Here is a 15,038-nt window from a genome sequence, read left to right on the forward strand (position 1 = left end):
GATAGTGGCTGCTGCTGAGACGTCGAAACATGTCGGTCTGTAGCAGGCGCAAGATCAGAGGAAGAAGTACCAGCACGGTCCTCACCGGACAGCCGCAGCACATGCGCTCTAAGCTCTGCAATCTGTCTCTGCTGATCAGCAAGCTGAGCCCGTATATCATCATCATAGTGCGAGCCAGTGTGCTCCGGCTGCGGTGCTGCGCTGGCTGTAGAAGCGTGAGCTGCTGAGCCAGTGTAAAACTGTGATGCCTGAGACCCGATGCCGTATACCTTCCTCTTCTTCTCGCCCCCTACAGCCTCGAGATAAAGCGCTACCTCGTCAATTCTTGACTCAGCTTCGGATTCATCGGTCTGAGAAGTAACAATACGCTCCCGAGCTGTAGTATAGTTCTCCTGAAAATAAAAAATTAATTAATCAATGCAATTGCAAGCTTTATTATATTGAACTTTGTACATCTTCGCAATGATTAGAGGGTAAATGTAAATATTATTCATTGTTACTTACATTGACGCTCAGCGCACGTCTGTCGACAAAGGTATTACGATCGTGGTCCTTCGTGTGAGTGTATGTAAACACCTCCATCGGTGTGGGCTCACGACCTAATTCTTTAGCCTGTAATAAATTTTTATTCATGATATATTAATATATATAATGTACTTTCATTAAACATCAGTGTATTGTAAATGGACTAGGTCACTTACTAATAATCGAGCTGTCTCTATAGTAGATATAGATCCGCCTGTGTGTCGCGAAGGTCCTGCTCCATCACCGCCAGTCTCACTGCGCCTGTTTTGTGCAAATATCTCCCGCTTTCTCTTGAATGCAGGATCCTCCCAAGCCTTTTGCCAGCTCTCCCATATCTCCTGAGACACGCACTGCTGCTTCTTACCGCTTTTTCTCATCCTATACGTGAAGTCAGCGTATCGATCGGTGCATATCTTCTCCCAGGCTACTTTCAACATAGCTGTAATGGCCTCGTCCCATATGAAATGTTTCTGCAAAAAAATGAAATATAGTGTTTAAACACTAAGGATTTATCTTGAATTGTAAACATTGAATGATGATATAACTTAAACCAAAGAGTACCTGGAACTCCTCCCAATAAAAGTCTCTCGCCTCTTGTGGTACGGCATCCCATGTGTATCCTTCTTTATGCAGCTGTAGCTTGATTATCTTCAAAATTTGCCTCGCTGCTCGAGAAGATGGATATATGCTGAAAAAAAAAAAAACAGAAGTGAAATATAATTACACGAAAGCATCACAGAGATGAACAAGTACAAAATATAATTACAAAATATGCCTACAGAAAATCTGAATAAGTACTTACTGTCCCGCTACCAAACTGAGGGTGATACGTGGATCTGATGAAGCTGCAAAATAAATGACAAATGTTATACATTTCTAGATAATTAATATATAATTAAAATGACAGTTATGACATTTATGATTACCTTGCACAGTGGGTGACTGTGCAGCTGCTGGAGTCTGTAATGGTCCAGAAACGGGGGTAGAAGAGGAAGGAGCAGAAGAGGAAGGAGCAGAAGGCTGTGATGGCGGCAGTACTGGACGCTGAGCAGAGGATGAAGCCCCAGACGTACCTGAAGAAGGATGTGATGGCGGCAGTACCGGTCGCTGAGCAGATGATGAAGCCCCAGACGTACCTGACGAAGGACGAGGGATCGACCCTACTCGTCCACGGGCACTGCGTCCAGGTACACGACCTCCACGCGAACCACTGCCGGACGCGTCAGAATCAAACGCTCTGCCTCTAGCCATCTGTACTGCAGATATCAGAACCTAGATAAAATGAATTTATACAATTATATGAATTGTAGAACATGTGGTAAATACGAGTAAACAAAGTGAATACCATTGAAATTCTTCATTAATAATATTAATTGCATATACATTTATCAATTTCTAACAGTAAAATTGCTCTAAGTTTTAAGTGTCTTCAATATCCCCGAACTAATTTTTTTGTCTGATAAAAATTATCAACCATTGAATGGCCTTCAGGCAACATTTCTTTTGCTAACTGAACAAAATCATCGTAACACCTTTCTGAAAAATGGTGCTCTGCTTTCATGTGTAGTAATCGTGCAACAACAGACAGAACTGAATGATTCTTGCATCCAGGCCACAGTTCAATGTTAGCTGCACTTAGCATGTCAAACAATTGTTGTGCTGCTACATTTGGCGATTCCTCCATATTATCCCAATCAAATTGTACTCTACTCGCATCGATTACCATATCATTGCATTGATTACCATACAGAAATTGATAAGGCTGAACTTCTAAACTTACCGGAATGGAGTGGCCTGACCCACTGGCAACTCGAGCTTCACCATGATGTATCCATTCGTAATAATTTTCCACGAACCCATTTTTGCACAAATGAAGTTTCATTGTATCGATGTCTAAGAAGGCTCGATTTCGACACTTCTTGTGATTACATGGACACCTCAACTTATTCCCATCCATAAAACTGGGATTACCAACTGCAAACTGTATAAACGCCTCCAATCCGTGCAGGAACTCTTGTCTTAATATCCCATTGACCTCGAACCTCCAGTACATCCAATCTCGATTATTTTGCATTTTTGTTACCTAATTAACAATGTGTTTATCAAGGGTAAATTATATGTAATTGCATTAGTCTGATCTAGCCTTAAAACATGCCACTAATGTAATGTTCAAGTTACACTTATAACTAACTAAGGTTATTTCTATAATAAGGGGGAACTATAGATAAATGTAAAATAACTAAGTTCATTTATTCAATATAAAGGTTATATATATATATATATATATATATATATATATATATATATATATATATATATAAAGGTAAGTGTACTATTCTACATATTGAATTTATTGAAAAAAATTCGGCAGCATTTCGGCACAACACTATCAAATCTCAAATAGAAAGACACTTCAATAAACACTTCTATAACATATCAACATTCTCCAAAGGCAAAATGGCCACTACTAGGCCTCCAATCCAAACTCATCATTAACAGGACTTGCTCAAACAACAATTATCACAACAAAGTTGCACGTTAGGATAAAAAACTGCAGCACTCATTACAATTATCACAACCCTGATTCAAATTCAATTTCAATTAACCTAAAACGCAAAATTCAATTCTAGTGAGGGTTTCTTTTTAATTTTAACTTAGGCAGTAGTGGAGCAAGTACATGTTGATAATTACTATAACTAAACAACGCGTATTTATAAAAGCCCATAATTCTTTGGGCCCTTTAAACCATCGCCTTATTAAATTGGGCCCCAATGAGCCCACCTCTATCTTTTCTTGTTAACTAGCCGTTTAACTTTTTCTTTTTTTATTTAACTTATAATGTTAAAATTATTTTATAAAATATTTTAATTGAAATATAATGAAAGCATTTTCAAACAAGTTGTCGTTATCCATTAGAAACGGTGGAAATTATTAAAAAATAAATTAACAAAACACCACTTTTGTCAATGCAACTGTAACAACAATGACAAGTAAGTTTATTATTGAGAATGACAAATAAATTATATATATATTTGTTGTGTTCAACGTATTTTTATCTTATATTTGACGTAAGATGGTTAGACTTGCGAAATAATTTCTGAAAGTGACATAATTATTAAATAAGAGTTGGTGCCACATTATTTCATAATTTAACAATTATTAAAAATTAATAATAAAAAATATTTATCATATTGATGTAAATATGCTAATAGAATCCCCCAAAAATCAATACTTTCCTCATCCAGGTAACCAATTACGTTTGGGAATCTTTTGTTGTTTGTTTATTACTATAATTTTATATTTCTATAATTAATTAATTTTATTTAAATATTTTAAAGAATTCTTTTTTAATGTTATTTGGAATCTTTGTACGTATGATTTTTTACCAACTCCATCCCTCTATTATTGATGGTTTATTCTAATTTCATAGATAAATTATTCATGTATAATTATTGATATAATTATATATATATTTTTAATAAATTTAAATGAATGCCGATTTAAATTTGTATTTTTTAATTTAAATAATTTACTTATATGTTTTCATTAAATAACAAAAGATGATATTATATGATCATTACTTAAATATGATCATTTTTCTGCCAAATAAATTGAAATATTTATTATTGTAATTAAATTATTTTAATTCAACTGACATAATTATTTATTTTTTTTCATTTTGAAATTCTCATATATTCAATTCAAATCCTTATTAATTTTTTTTATAATTACAGGACATATATAAAGATTTAATGATAATGCAATTAATCTTAATGAAATGAAATTATATTTTATTTTATTAGTTAATCTTATTATTATAAATCCATTATTTGATTAATGTTATTAATTATAATAAACAGTCACAGTAACAATAATAAGAAATCGAAATAATAATATTAACAATAATAATAAATTGAAAAATAATAACAGTAACAACATTAACAATATTAACAATATTAATAATATTAACAATAATAACAGTAACAATAATAATAAATTGAAAAAAAACACAAAAATCGCAAAAAAAAAATTTCGAAAAAAATAATAACAGTAACAACATTAACAATATTAACAATATTAATAATATTAACAGTAATAACATGAGACACCCCGAATTTTTATTTTCGAAAACTTTCGAATTTTTAATAAATCAAAAATCTCGATTTTCAACTAATGGGCTATATATATACCAAACAATCTCAATTCGAGCCCAAAATTTTACGAGTCAGGCCCAAGCCCAAATAAAATATCGAAAAGAAATTTTGAATCGTAAACGGTTAAAATTTTTGAGAATAATACGAAACCCCGTAATTTAATCTATTATGAATATATATAAAATCATTATCCTAAAATCAAATATTGTTACTATAAATAATTTTATAATTATTGAGTAAATGGAGAAAATATTACGAAACCGAATTAAACGGTTAAAATAAATTGAATCAGGCCCGAAAATCAGTTTAATTTGTCGAGAACCACCCAAATAATCCGAGAACCGAGGGAAAAACTTGAAAATCAAGCGAAATGAGACCAAACCACTAAATCGGACCAAACCGGTTTGAATCGAACCGGAATGGCCTAGAGTTTGCTAGAAACCGCCTTACTTTTTTTTTTTCCTTTTCTTTCTCCTCTCCTTCTTCAGGCGCGCGACAGCCTCCCTCCACCCTCTCCCTCCGTTTCCGGCCACCGCTCGACGAGAGCGAGATGGCGATCGTCTCCGCTAGAGCTCCTGGTCCGTTTTTCGACCTCCTTCCACACTGGCAGAGTCTCCAGTGACGCGAAGCGGGACTGTCTCCATCGACAATTCTCCTTCTTCGATCTCCGACGAGATCGAGCAATTCCGGCGACGTCAACACGAAAGGCAGGCGTCGATCGAGTCACCTCCACCTTGTGAGTGTTTCTCCTCCATTAATTCCGGCTACAAAGCTTGAAATGGCGAAATCACCATTAATGGCGGCACCAAGCTACTGTCGGACTAATTCAGCCAAATGGAGGGCCAACCTCGCACAACCGACATCAAAAACGGACTCCTCGATGAAATTTGAGTGGGGTGGCGTGAAGAAGGGTCAATTCTGGGTGGCCCCAACTTTTCCGGCCACCGTGGACGGCGGCGGCGGCGGCGGTCCGGCGAGTCTCCGGCGAGGCACCAGGGACAGAATGTTCCTCTCTTCGCAAGGATCGTGGAATCGTCGCTTGAATTTCAATTGGTATGCTCTAAGACCAATTTCCTATTTTGGTATAAATTCTAAACTTAGTGATCATTAGTCAATTAAATTGAAAATTTGAATGAATTGATTCATATATCATATACGAGCTAGGTTGAGAATGACCTATTTTGATGAACAACAACTAATTTGAATAATTGAGAACATTTAGATAAACTAGTTATAAGAATTGATATATATATATATTAGTATATATATAAGGGCGAGTCGAGCTACTTATAATTAATTATAATTATATATATAATTAATTGGATAAAAATTAATTGAATTATAATTAATTGAAGCATTTGTTCTTATTGGCTAGTATAAAATTTAACCAAGGTATAAAAAAAAAAAAATGTGACGTATTAGCTTTAAGCAAGAACGAAGAAATGAAAGTAATTGAAATTAACTTACTGATATAAGTTTTATTTGATTATATATGTATTAAAGCTTTCATTTGTTTGGTAATTAGCTATACTAGCTAGTTATAATTATATGATGTAAATAATGATTGTCATTATCATTGAAACATAATTGTTGTGAACTAATGGTTGAGCGTTGATATCGTGGTTTTGGGAGGAGGATGGGGTCTTAAATTGATTGATTGCCCGATTGATGGGCTGTGTGCACTGATAGATAAATATATAATAATACTGTGTTATCTAAACAGGTGGATAGTCCAAATTATAGGGGAGGTGCTGCCGAAATTTCGTTAGAACTTAAACTAGTTTTAATTAATAACATAATTAAAAAGTTTATTTAGATTAATTCTATAACCTAATGCATAATAAACAGAGTGCTCTAATTATTTGTTTATTTTCCTTATTATTCATTTAATTATTTAAGTATTTAATTATTTTCATTGTTACTGTTTATTCTTATCATTGATTTTATTGTTGTTGTTTGTTGTTAATGGTAATTATTTAGCTATTTAATTGCATTTGAGAATGAATGTCCAATTGTGCATTGCATTACGATGTCCAACTGATCAATATGTCTGCATTTGATTGCAATGTTTGATTAATTGTGTTGTGAAAATGCTGTGCTTTGTTTGTGTGGAATTGGGATGAAGTGGACCACCATGGGTTTGTGAGGACGGTCTGTGATATGGATCCTGAATACGATATGATACCTGACCGTCGGCTGGGAAAATGGGAGATCGGCGCCCCCTTGTGCACCTGATGATATAGATTATATGGGGATTTACAGGATGGCTACTTGTTGTTGCGCACCTGATAATCTAGATTTGATTGTAGCCCGTAGGGTGGCCTCCTGTTGTGAGCACTTGATGATCTAGATTGGATGGAGACCACCGGGTTGCCTCCTGTTGATATGGAAAAGAAACGAGAGAGTAGAAAAACAATGAGAGGACTGGTCAGTGAGGATTAGACCAGTTGGCCGTATGGGGGATCGGCTCCCTGGTGCACATGTACGAGAGGGCGAGCCATGTGTGAGGACGGCTCGTTGGGGTTTCAGGTGGTGCCACTGACTAATTACCACTTGCTTGATTACTTGAAGGTGACATTACGTGTGAGTGCTGGTATGTGCCATTTGTGTGACTGGCTGCGTGAGCATATAACTAGTCGAATGACTAGATTGAAATGTTTACATATTTGTGTGACTGCGTGTGTTGTGCAATAATTATTACTCCTTAGAAAACTCACATGTCTTATTTGAATTTTCAGGAAGTAAGTTTTTCTTTAATCCGATTTAGGCTATGTGTCTTCGGCGCAGGGCAATAGAGAAATTTTTATAGTGCCATAATTATTTTACTATGTAATTATGTGTATAAAAAAGCCATGTATACCAAACAGTTAGTGACTCCGCAGTTGTAAAAATTTACATATATTTAATTGTGTATTAACATAGACAAATTAATCCTGTAAGTCCATATTAGAATGTGATGTATTGTAAATTGGGCCCGAACTTTAGAATGCTATAGGAGATAAACTTGGGCCGAGAAATAATAAAATATTGAGGTTTATTGTTCATAATCATATGGGCTGAATGTTGAAATTTATACCGAGATATTGGATTCTAGTGTTTCAGGTTGACTACGGGCCTCGGGGGCCTTAAGCTTACCTGGGCCCTAGTGCCGGTCCGGCCCATGGAATCGGGTCGTGACAACAGTAACAATAATAATAAATTGAAAAAAACACAAAAATCGCAAAAAAAAAAAAATTGGAAAAAAATAAAATGGTCACCGGCTTACCTCAAATGCTGTCCAAACGGTGGCGAACGCCGTAGAGGAGTGACTGGAGCGTCGGTGGCGGCGTCACAGTGGCTGGAGCGTTCTTAGGAGGGCTGGAGGCGCGCTGCGGACGGAGGAGAAGAGAGGAGAGGAGAAGGAGAAGAGAGAAAGAAGAAAAAAGGAAAAGAAGAGGGCGCGTTTAAAGCCCTAATATTTGCGACCGACTAATCGATCGCAAATGTCATTTAAATCGGTCGCAAATTTTAATTGTCCGACGTCGTTTTAATATGCGCCAAAATTGCGACCGATCTGAGACTGAAATATGCGGTCGCAAAAAATCGGTCGCAATTTTATCTCATTTCGGTCTCAGATTGTGTCCCTTTTTTTGAGGCGCCCATTTTTGCGACAGAAACAAAGTTGGTCGCAAAGCGGTCTCAAAATCGGTCGCAAATGCGCAGTAATTCAGTCGCAAACTGAAAGGCAATCCCGCGCGAGTTTTCCGCGCTAAAATCTGCGACTGTTTACCAATCAGTCGCAAATTGGTATCCATATTGCGACCGAATTTTGTCGGTCTTAAAAATCGGTCGCAATTTGAAGTTTTTTTTGTAGTGCTAATCCTTATACTTTGATCTTTTTGTTTCCTTTAAGTAAATCCACTTCTTTTCCTTATTTCAATTACCTCCCATTCTACCCCACTCTGGACTCTAATAGCTCGAACCGGGTTTTGGATCAGCCCAACTCAACTTTAAGCAACAGCTCGATTCAATAGAAAATGGGACGTTACACATCAAGTTTGGAGCTTTAAAGCACATGAGTCACAAAGTCAATCCATGTGATTGGATCTTGTGATTGGGGAAGGATCTTTATCTCTCAATAATACATCAAATTTAGACTATGTATTAATTATTCCATCTTTGGATTATAATCTTTTATCTGTTTCTCAGATTATCATTGCTTTATATTGTGTTGTGATTTTTTAGCCTAAATGTCGTGTGTTTAAGGACATCCAAATAAGGCAGATGATTGGTTATGGTACTAGAAAAGGGAAGTTATATTACTTGAACTTGGATTTACAAAGCTCCAGTAAGTTATGTCAAGCATTATCGATGGACAATTTTGACGACAAAAGAAGGAAATCTGATATTTGGCTAGGGCATCAATAGTTGGGACATGCTTCTTTTGGCTATCTTAAGAAATTATTTCCTAATTTATTTACAAAATTTGATGGTTCTAATTTTTGGTGTGACGTTTGCAAACTTACAAAGAGTCACCGTGTGTCTTTTTCACTCAGTATAAATAAAATTTCAATTCCATTTATGGTTATACATTCTGATGTTTAGGGTCCATCCAAGGTGAATACCCCGGGTGGAGCACGTTGGTTTGTTACTTTTATAGACAATTGTACCAGAATGACTTGAGTGTGCTTGATGAAGTTCAAAAGTGAAGTGAATGTGTTATGTCCAGATATGAACTCTAACAATATTTGGAAGGAATTGTTCATCAAACTACTTATTCTAATACACCCTAGCAGAATGGAGTAACCGAGATAAAGCTGGGCTAGCTGAAAGTCAAAGTTTATCCGAAGCTTGGTCTAAAATTCCCGAAAAATTAGCCTTTTATGATTACATCGGCAATAATCCGGCAAAAGGTGGATTGTTCAGAGCAGGCTCAATGGACAACGGCTCCGGTGGGTTCCCTTAACCAAGCCACTGCCTATGAGTCGCCGGCTCATTCTTCTACAGGCACGCGGTCAGAGCCCCGGGCTCCTCCCACTGCTTGGGAGCTTACGGTTTCATGTTCTATTTCACTCCCCGATGGGGGTTCCTTTCACCCTTCCCTCACGGTACTACTTCGCTATCGGTCACCCAGGAGTATTTAGCCTTGCAAGGTGGTCCTTGCTGATTCACACGGGATTCCACGTGCCCCATGCTACTCGGGTCAGAGCATAAGCTAGTGATGCTTTCGGCTACTGGACTCTCGCCATCTAGGGTGCAGCACTCCACCGCTTCGCCTAGCAGCACGACGCTTGTATTGCTCTCCCACAACCCCGTGAAAATCAGTATTTGTTAGAAGTTGTTCATGCCTTATTAATAGAAGCTCGTATGCCATTATCTTACTGGGGAGAAGCACTTACTTGCACAATATATTTTATCAACCAGGTACCTTCTAGCAAAATTAGTTTTACAACACCATCTCAAGCTCTTACTGAAGCGATTATTGCACCGACTGTCCCAAATTTAACTCCCTATATTTTTTATTATATGGTATATGTACATCTTTATAAGAACTAGTGTGATAAGATAGCTCCTCGCATATTCATTATGTCTTTTTGGGATATGCTACTTATCAAAAGGGGAAATGTGCTTTCACCCTCCTACTCAATGAATGCTTGTTATAATGGATGTTGTTTTTCATATAGATTCTATGTATTTTTCCATTGAGCCAAAACTTCAGGGGGAGGGTCAGAAGGAAGCTTTGTTCTAGATTATGAAGAAGTGAGAATTTCCACAACTAGCAGCTAGGTTATAGATGAATCAAATTTCTGTGGCGATGAACATCATGAAATGGGAGGTAATTCGGATATGATAGAATCATATTAGAGTTTGAAATTTAAGAAACTTATGAAGCAACACAAGAAAGTAATGTACCAAAAAAATCATCGCCGACTGAGGATGCTCCTGAGTTAGTATCCGAACAAGAAAAAAAAATAATTACCACCACGACACAATAGAGGTATTCCTAAACCCATTTATGAACCTTGAAATTTCTAGTAAAGCTAGATATCCAATGAGTCATTATGTGTCTCATCATCATTTTCAGGATCAATCAGTCATTTGTAAATCAATTATCTATTGTATCTATTCTTAACAGTGTGCAAAAAGCCTTAATTGATCCAAGGTGAAAAGTAGCTATGAATGAGGAGATGAAATTCTTGCGAAAAATAATATATAGGAACTTATTGATTGTGCACCATGAAAGAAAATAGTTGGATGTCTATAGGTGTATACAGTCAAGTACAGATCAAATGGTACGAAAGAATACTTTAAAGTGAGATTAGTAGCGAAAGGGTACAGTCAGACTTATGGAATTGACTATATGTAAACATTTGCATCGATTGCTAAAATCAATACAATGCGATTTTTATTATCTTTGGCTGCAAACATTGATTGGCCATTACAATAATTTGATGTGAAGAATGCCTTTCTACATGGTGAGTTGTTTGAAGAAGTCTATATGGATCTTCCTCCAAGGTGCATGATACCAAACACACGTGATCATAAAGTGTGCAAATTAAAGAAATTGTTGTATGGGCTAAAATAATCTCCAAGAGCATGGTTTGGAAAGTTCACAAAATCCATAAAGGTATTTGGCTATAGTCAAAGCAACAAAGATCACACCTTGTTCTTAAAGAGACATCAAGGTAAAATCGCTGCTCTTATCCAAGGAATTCGAAATGAAAGGCCTTGGTCTATTAAATTTCTTTCTTGGGATTGAAGTGTCTAGATCAGCTAAAGGAATTTTCTTGTCTCAAAGAAAATATGTTTTATATTTGTTAAAGAAAACCGGCATGATAGTAATACACTTGTTGAAGAAGGTTTGAAAATATGTATTGAACCTAGTCAAGTTTCAATTGATAAAGGGAGATACCAAAGACTTATGGGAAGGTTGATGTAGCTAGCACACACAAGACCTTGCTTATGCTTTAAGTGTTGGAAGTCAATTTTTATTCATAATCTTGGAGAACAACATATGAATGCAGTTATACACATATTGAGGTATTTGAAATCTGCTCCAATAAAGGGAATTTTGTTTACAAAATCAACTGATGCTCAAGATCTAAATGTGCCCTCAGATGTCGATTGGGTTGGAGCTATAGATGATAGAGGATCTAATTCAGATTATTTCACTTTTGTGGGTGGAAATCTTGTTACATGGAGAAGCAAAAAAACAAAATGTTGTTGCACGCTCAAGTGTAGAGGCTGAATTAAGAGGAATGGCACTTTGAATATCTAAAGCGTTATGACTAAAACTTCTCTAAATGGATTTTGGCTATCCAACTAAACAACCATTCATCTATATTATGACAATAAGGTTGCATGTGATATTGCTCATAATCCAGTTCAAACACGATTGTACCAAGCATGTGGAAGCAGATAGTTTCTTCATCAAGGAGAAATTGGATGGAAAGATGCTAGAGTTACCTAAGATTTGATTAGAGGATCAATTGGTTGATGTGCTTACTAAAGTTATTTCTAGTCAAATATTCTCAAAGTGTGTAAGCAAGCTGGACATGTGTGACATCTATGCACCAACTTAAGGGGGATTATAGAAATATTTTATGCTTGATTCCCAGTGATCTGTTGGCTTGATTTTAGTAATCTTTGTAAAATAGGAAAATGTAATTTAAGTCATTGTTTATAGGGTCAGTAGGTTCTACCGATTCTTCTATAAATTGACAAATATACCTTGAAAATATATCAGAATAAAACGATTATTATTCTACTATTGATTTGAACTTATTATACATCTATATACAAAATTTACTCAAATTTGTACTCATATGATCCAAGTGTCTACATTATTAACTCTACGTATTAAACAATTACGTGAAAACATGAATAAACATATGCTTCATAATTAAAAGTATAGCACATATAGGGTTAAATGGAGAGAGAGTACACCTTAAATTCTGATTTGAAAATATAAGGACATTAAATGCATAACTCATGTTTTCTCTGCCATTATCTCATTTCTCTCACAAAATTAATGTAGATAACAAAGTTAGGTTAAGGGCATTATAGTCATTTTCTTTTAGCATTTTTCTCAAAGTTTTCAAATCAAGTAAATTTCTCTATATGAAAAAGTACCCTAATTCAAAATTTTCTCTATATAAAAAGAACAAGGGAGTACTTGTGCATGTGAAGTAAAGAGGTGATGATATGATGGGGGAAAGATCCAGAATTGAATAATATGATCTATGTTATTAAATGTTTAACAGTGAACTTAAGATCTAATTCAGAACAATATTAGATTTGCATTAAATGTTTGACAAATTAGCCTTACTTTGAACTTTGATAGCATTAAGCATATGAAGTCTTAGCTATATTAGGATTTCCAATTTATATTAGTATATAAATCCTTTCTTCTAACCTATTTAGAATTAGGATTTCTATTTATTATATATAAATATAAGTAATATAAATTGCTTTTTGTTTTTTTATTGCATTGACTACATTTCTTCAACAAACGAGGGAGACGGGTGATGAGAATAATGAATATCGATGATGGAGGGTCTTTCAAAAAAATGCTATCAAAAATTAGAGAAGAAGAAAAGATGAATCCAACATACTAGAATTGCTTCATCGTACTTAGAAATTTTATTCGTAGATTTGAAAATGAAGCCATTAACAGAACTATGAGGGGACGCGATCTTTTAGGTGCTTCTGTAACTAAAAGAAGGAGAGGAAATAGTGGAAAAGGCATATTCATAGGGGGGATTTACAAAAACAAAGAAGAAAAATGACAGCAATTAGTTGAGAACGAAAATAGAGTTTTGAAATTTAAGACTATCCAAAAGAAGAAGAAAGGGAAATTAAGAGACTTGAAAAGCCGAAGAAGTCGACTAACAATAAGAGAGTAAATTTAAAAGAACTGGGATTACAGGCAAAACCAGGCATGCCAAATGAATGGAAGAGGGAAATTATAAAAAAAGAAGGTACTGAAATCAAGTTAGTGATAATGAAATAAATATTTAAGATTGACAGAAGCACCCATCATAATCGTTTTATGAGTCCTTAGAAACAAATAAAAGATCTCAACTTTCTTATAGTAGATGATAGAAGAAAACTAGATTCGCCTAAAAAGACTTTTACACTGTTTGGAAGAGCAAAGGAAAGAAAATTTGGATGGAAAATATAGAAGGAAAGTAACTTTCACCTGTTTGAGAAGATAATAGAAAATAACGGAGGAAGGATTTTTAAAATTATTTTCCTTTCAGGCCCACACGATTCAATTCTCTCCAAATCGGAGAGAAAATAGGCGAATGAGGCTGGAAAAATTCACTGTTTAATAAAAAATTACAAAAATGCCTTGAATTAATTGCAAAATCTTTACTGATTCTCTCACATAAATTAAAGACCTACAACAAACTTTTGCTAATGGTCACTAATCATATATTGATCATACCACATAAAATTAATCAATCTCTAATCTTTCATAGTGTTACCACCGGTGGCTTTCTCTCTATGCGACACGAAGTTTGAGCATCGACTTGGTGGATGTTTTTGGTGGATTTTTTCTTAACTTTGGTTTTTGGAGCTGGAATTGTACTTTTTAAGGTTATCAGTGTTCAACAAAACATGCCTATTATTATTAATGATTTTCTCCCTGCTATGGCTGGTGGGCCTAGATTCCCTATGGGTATTCCCGATCAGCTCCAACCCCAGCCTTAGCCTGTGCAAGAGGTGGCGTCCACTAGTGAATTTGAATTAAGTTATTGGTTTGGAGGAAATAAGGAACTAGTTGCTAGCGCTAGTAGAGGAAGCAAGGCGAAAACTTTGGGGAGTTTGATGCATCACCAGTACCAAATTTTGAGTACCTTAAGGGTGAAACCTGTCTAGAATTAAATTCATGTGATTCATAATTTCAGAATCAATTATCCATGTACTATTAGAAACAAGTGCAGATGAATTTAAAGGCTTACCAACATTACTTTTTGTTGTTACCAGGGCTGTGGATTTTTTAGCAACATCTTTCTCAACAATTGTTTCTACAATTACAACAGTGGATAGCCCAAATCTGTTAAGAAGACTTGTAGTTCATCTGACCCATCAATAGAAGGTTTTTGATAGATTCTTCCAAATATCCCAAGCAGTTGGTAGGCGAGTATATATTGCTTCATGATCTCTGGAGACATAGACATCAAAAGTCATCTCTTAACCTTTTTATTGTCTGTGTACCACTTCTCATATCCTTCATCTTTTTCTTTAGGTGGTTGTGTATTTTCACGAATAAATGAGAGTTTCTCTTTTTCAACAATGTGCATCTCTATACTTTGAGACCACATATCATAATTTATTTCATTTAGAGTAATTCCTACAATGAAAGATGAATTT

General features: G+C 35.4%; 1 long non-coding RNA gene across 1 annotated transcript; it reads left to right on the forward strand.

Annotated features, from left to right (window-relative positions):
- Positions 1 to 5,177: 5,177 nt before the first annotated feature.
- Positions 5,178 to 7,726, forward strand: LOC149496310 (uncharacterized). The gene is made up of 2 exons (XR_016320827.1): positions 5,178 to 5,732; positions 7,447 to 7,726. It is a non-coding gene; the product is annotated as an uncharacterized LOC149496310 (long non-coding RNA).
- Positions 7,727 to 15,038: the final 7,312 nt, after the last annotated feature.

Source organism: Jatropha curcas, chromosome 5 (genome assembly GCF_041381405.1).
Source record: "Jatropha curcas cultivar XTBG-Jc1 chromosome 5, XTBG_Jcur_1.0, whole genome shotgun sequence".
In the NCBI taxonomy this organism is placed as follows: domain Eukaryota; kingdom Viridiplantae; phylum Streptophyta; class Magnoliopsida; order Malpighiales; family Euphorbiaceae; genus Jatropha; species Jatropha curcas.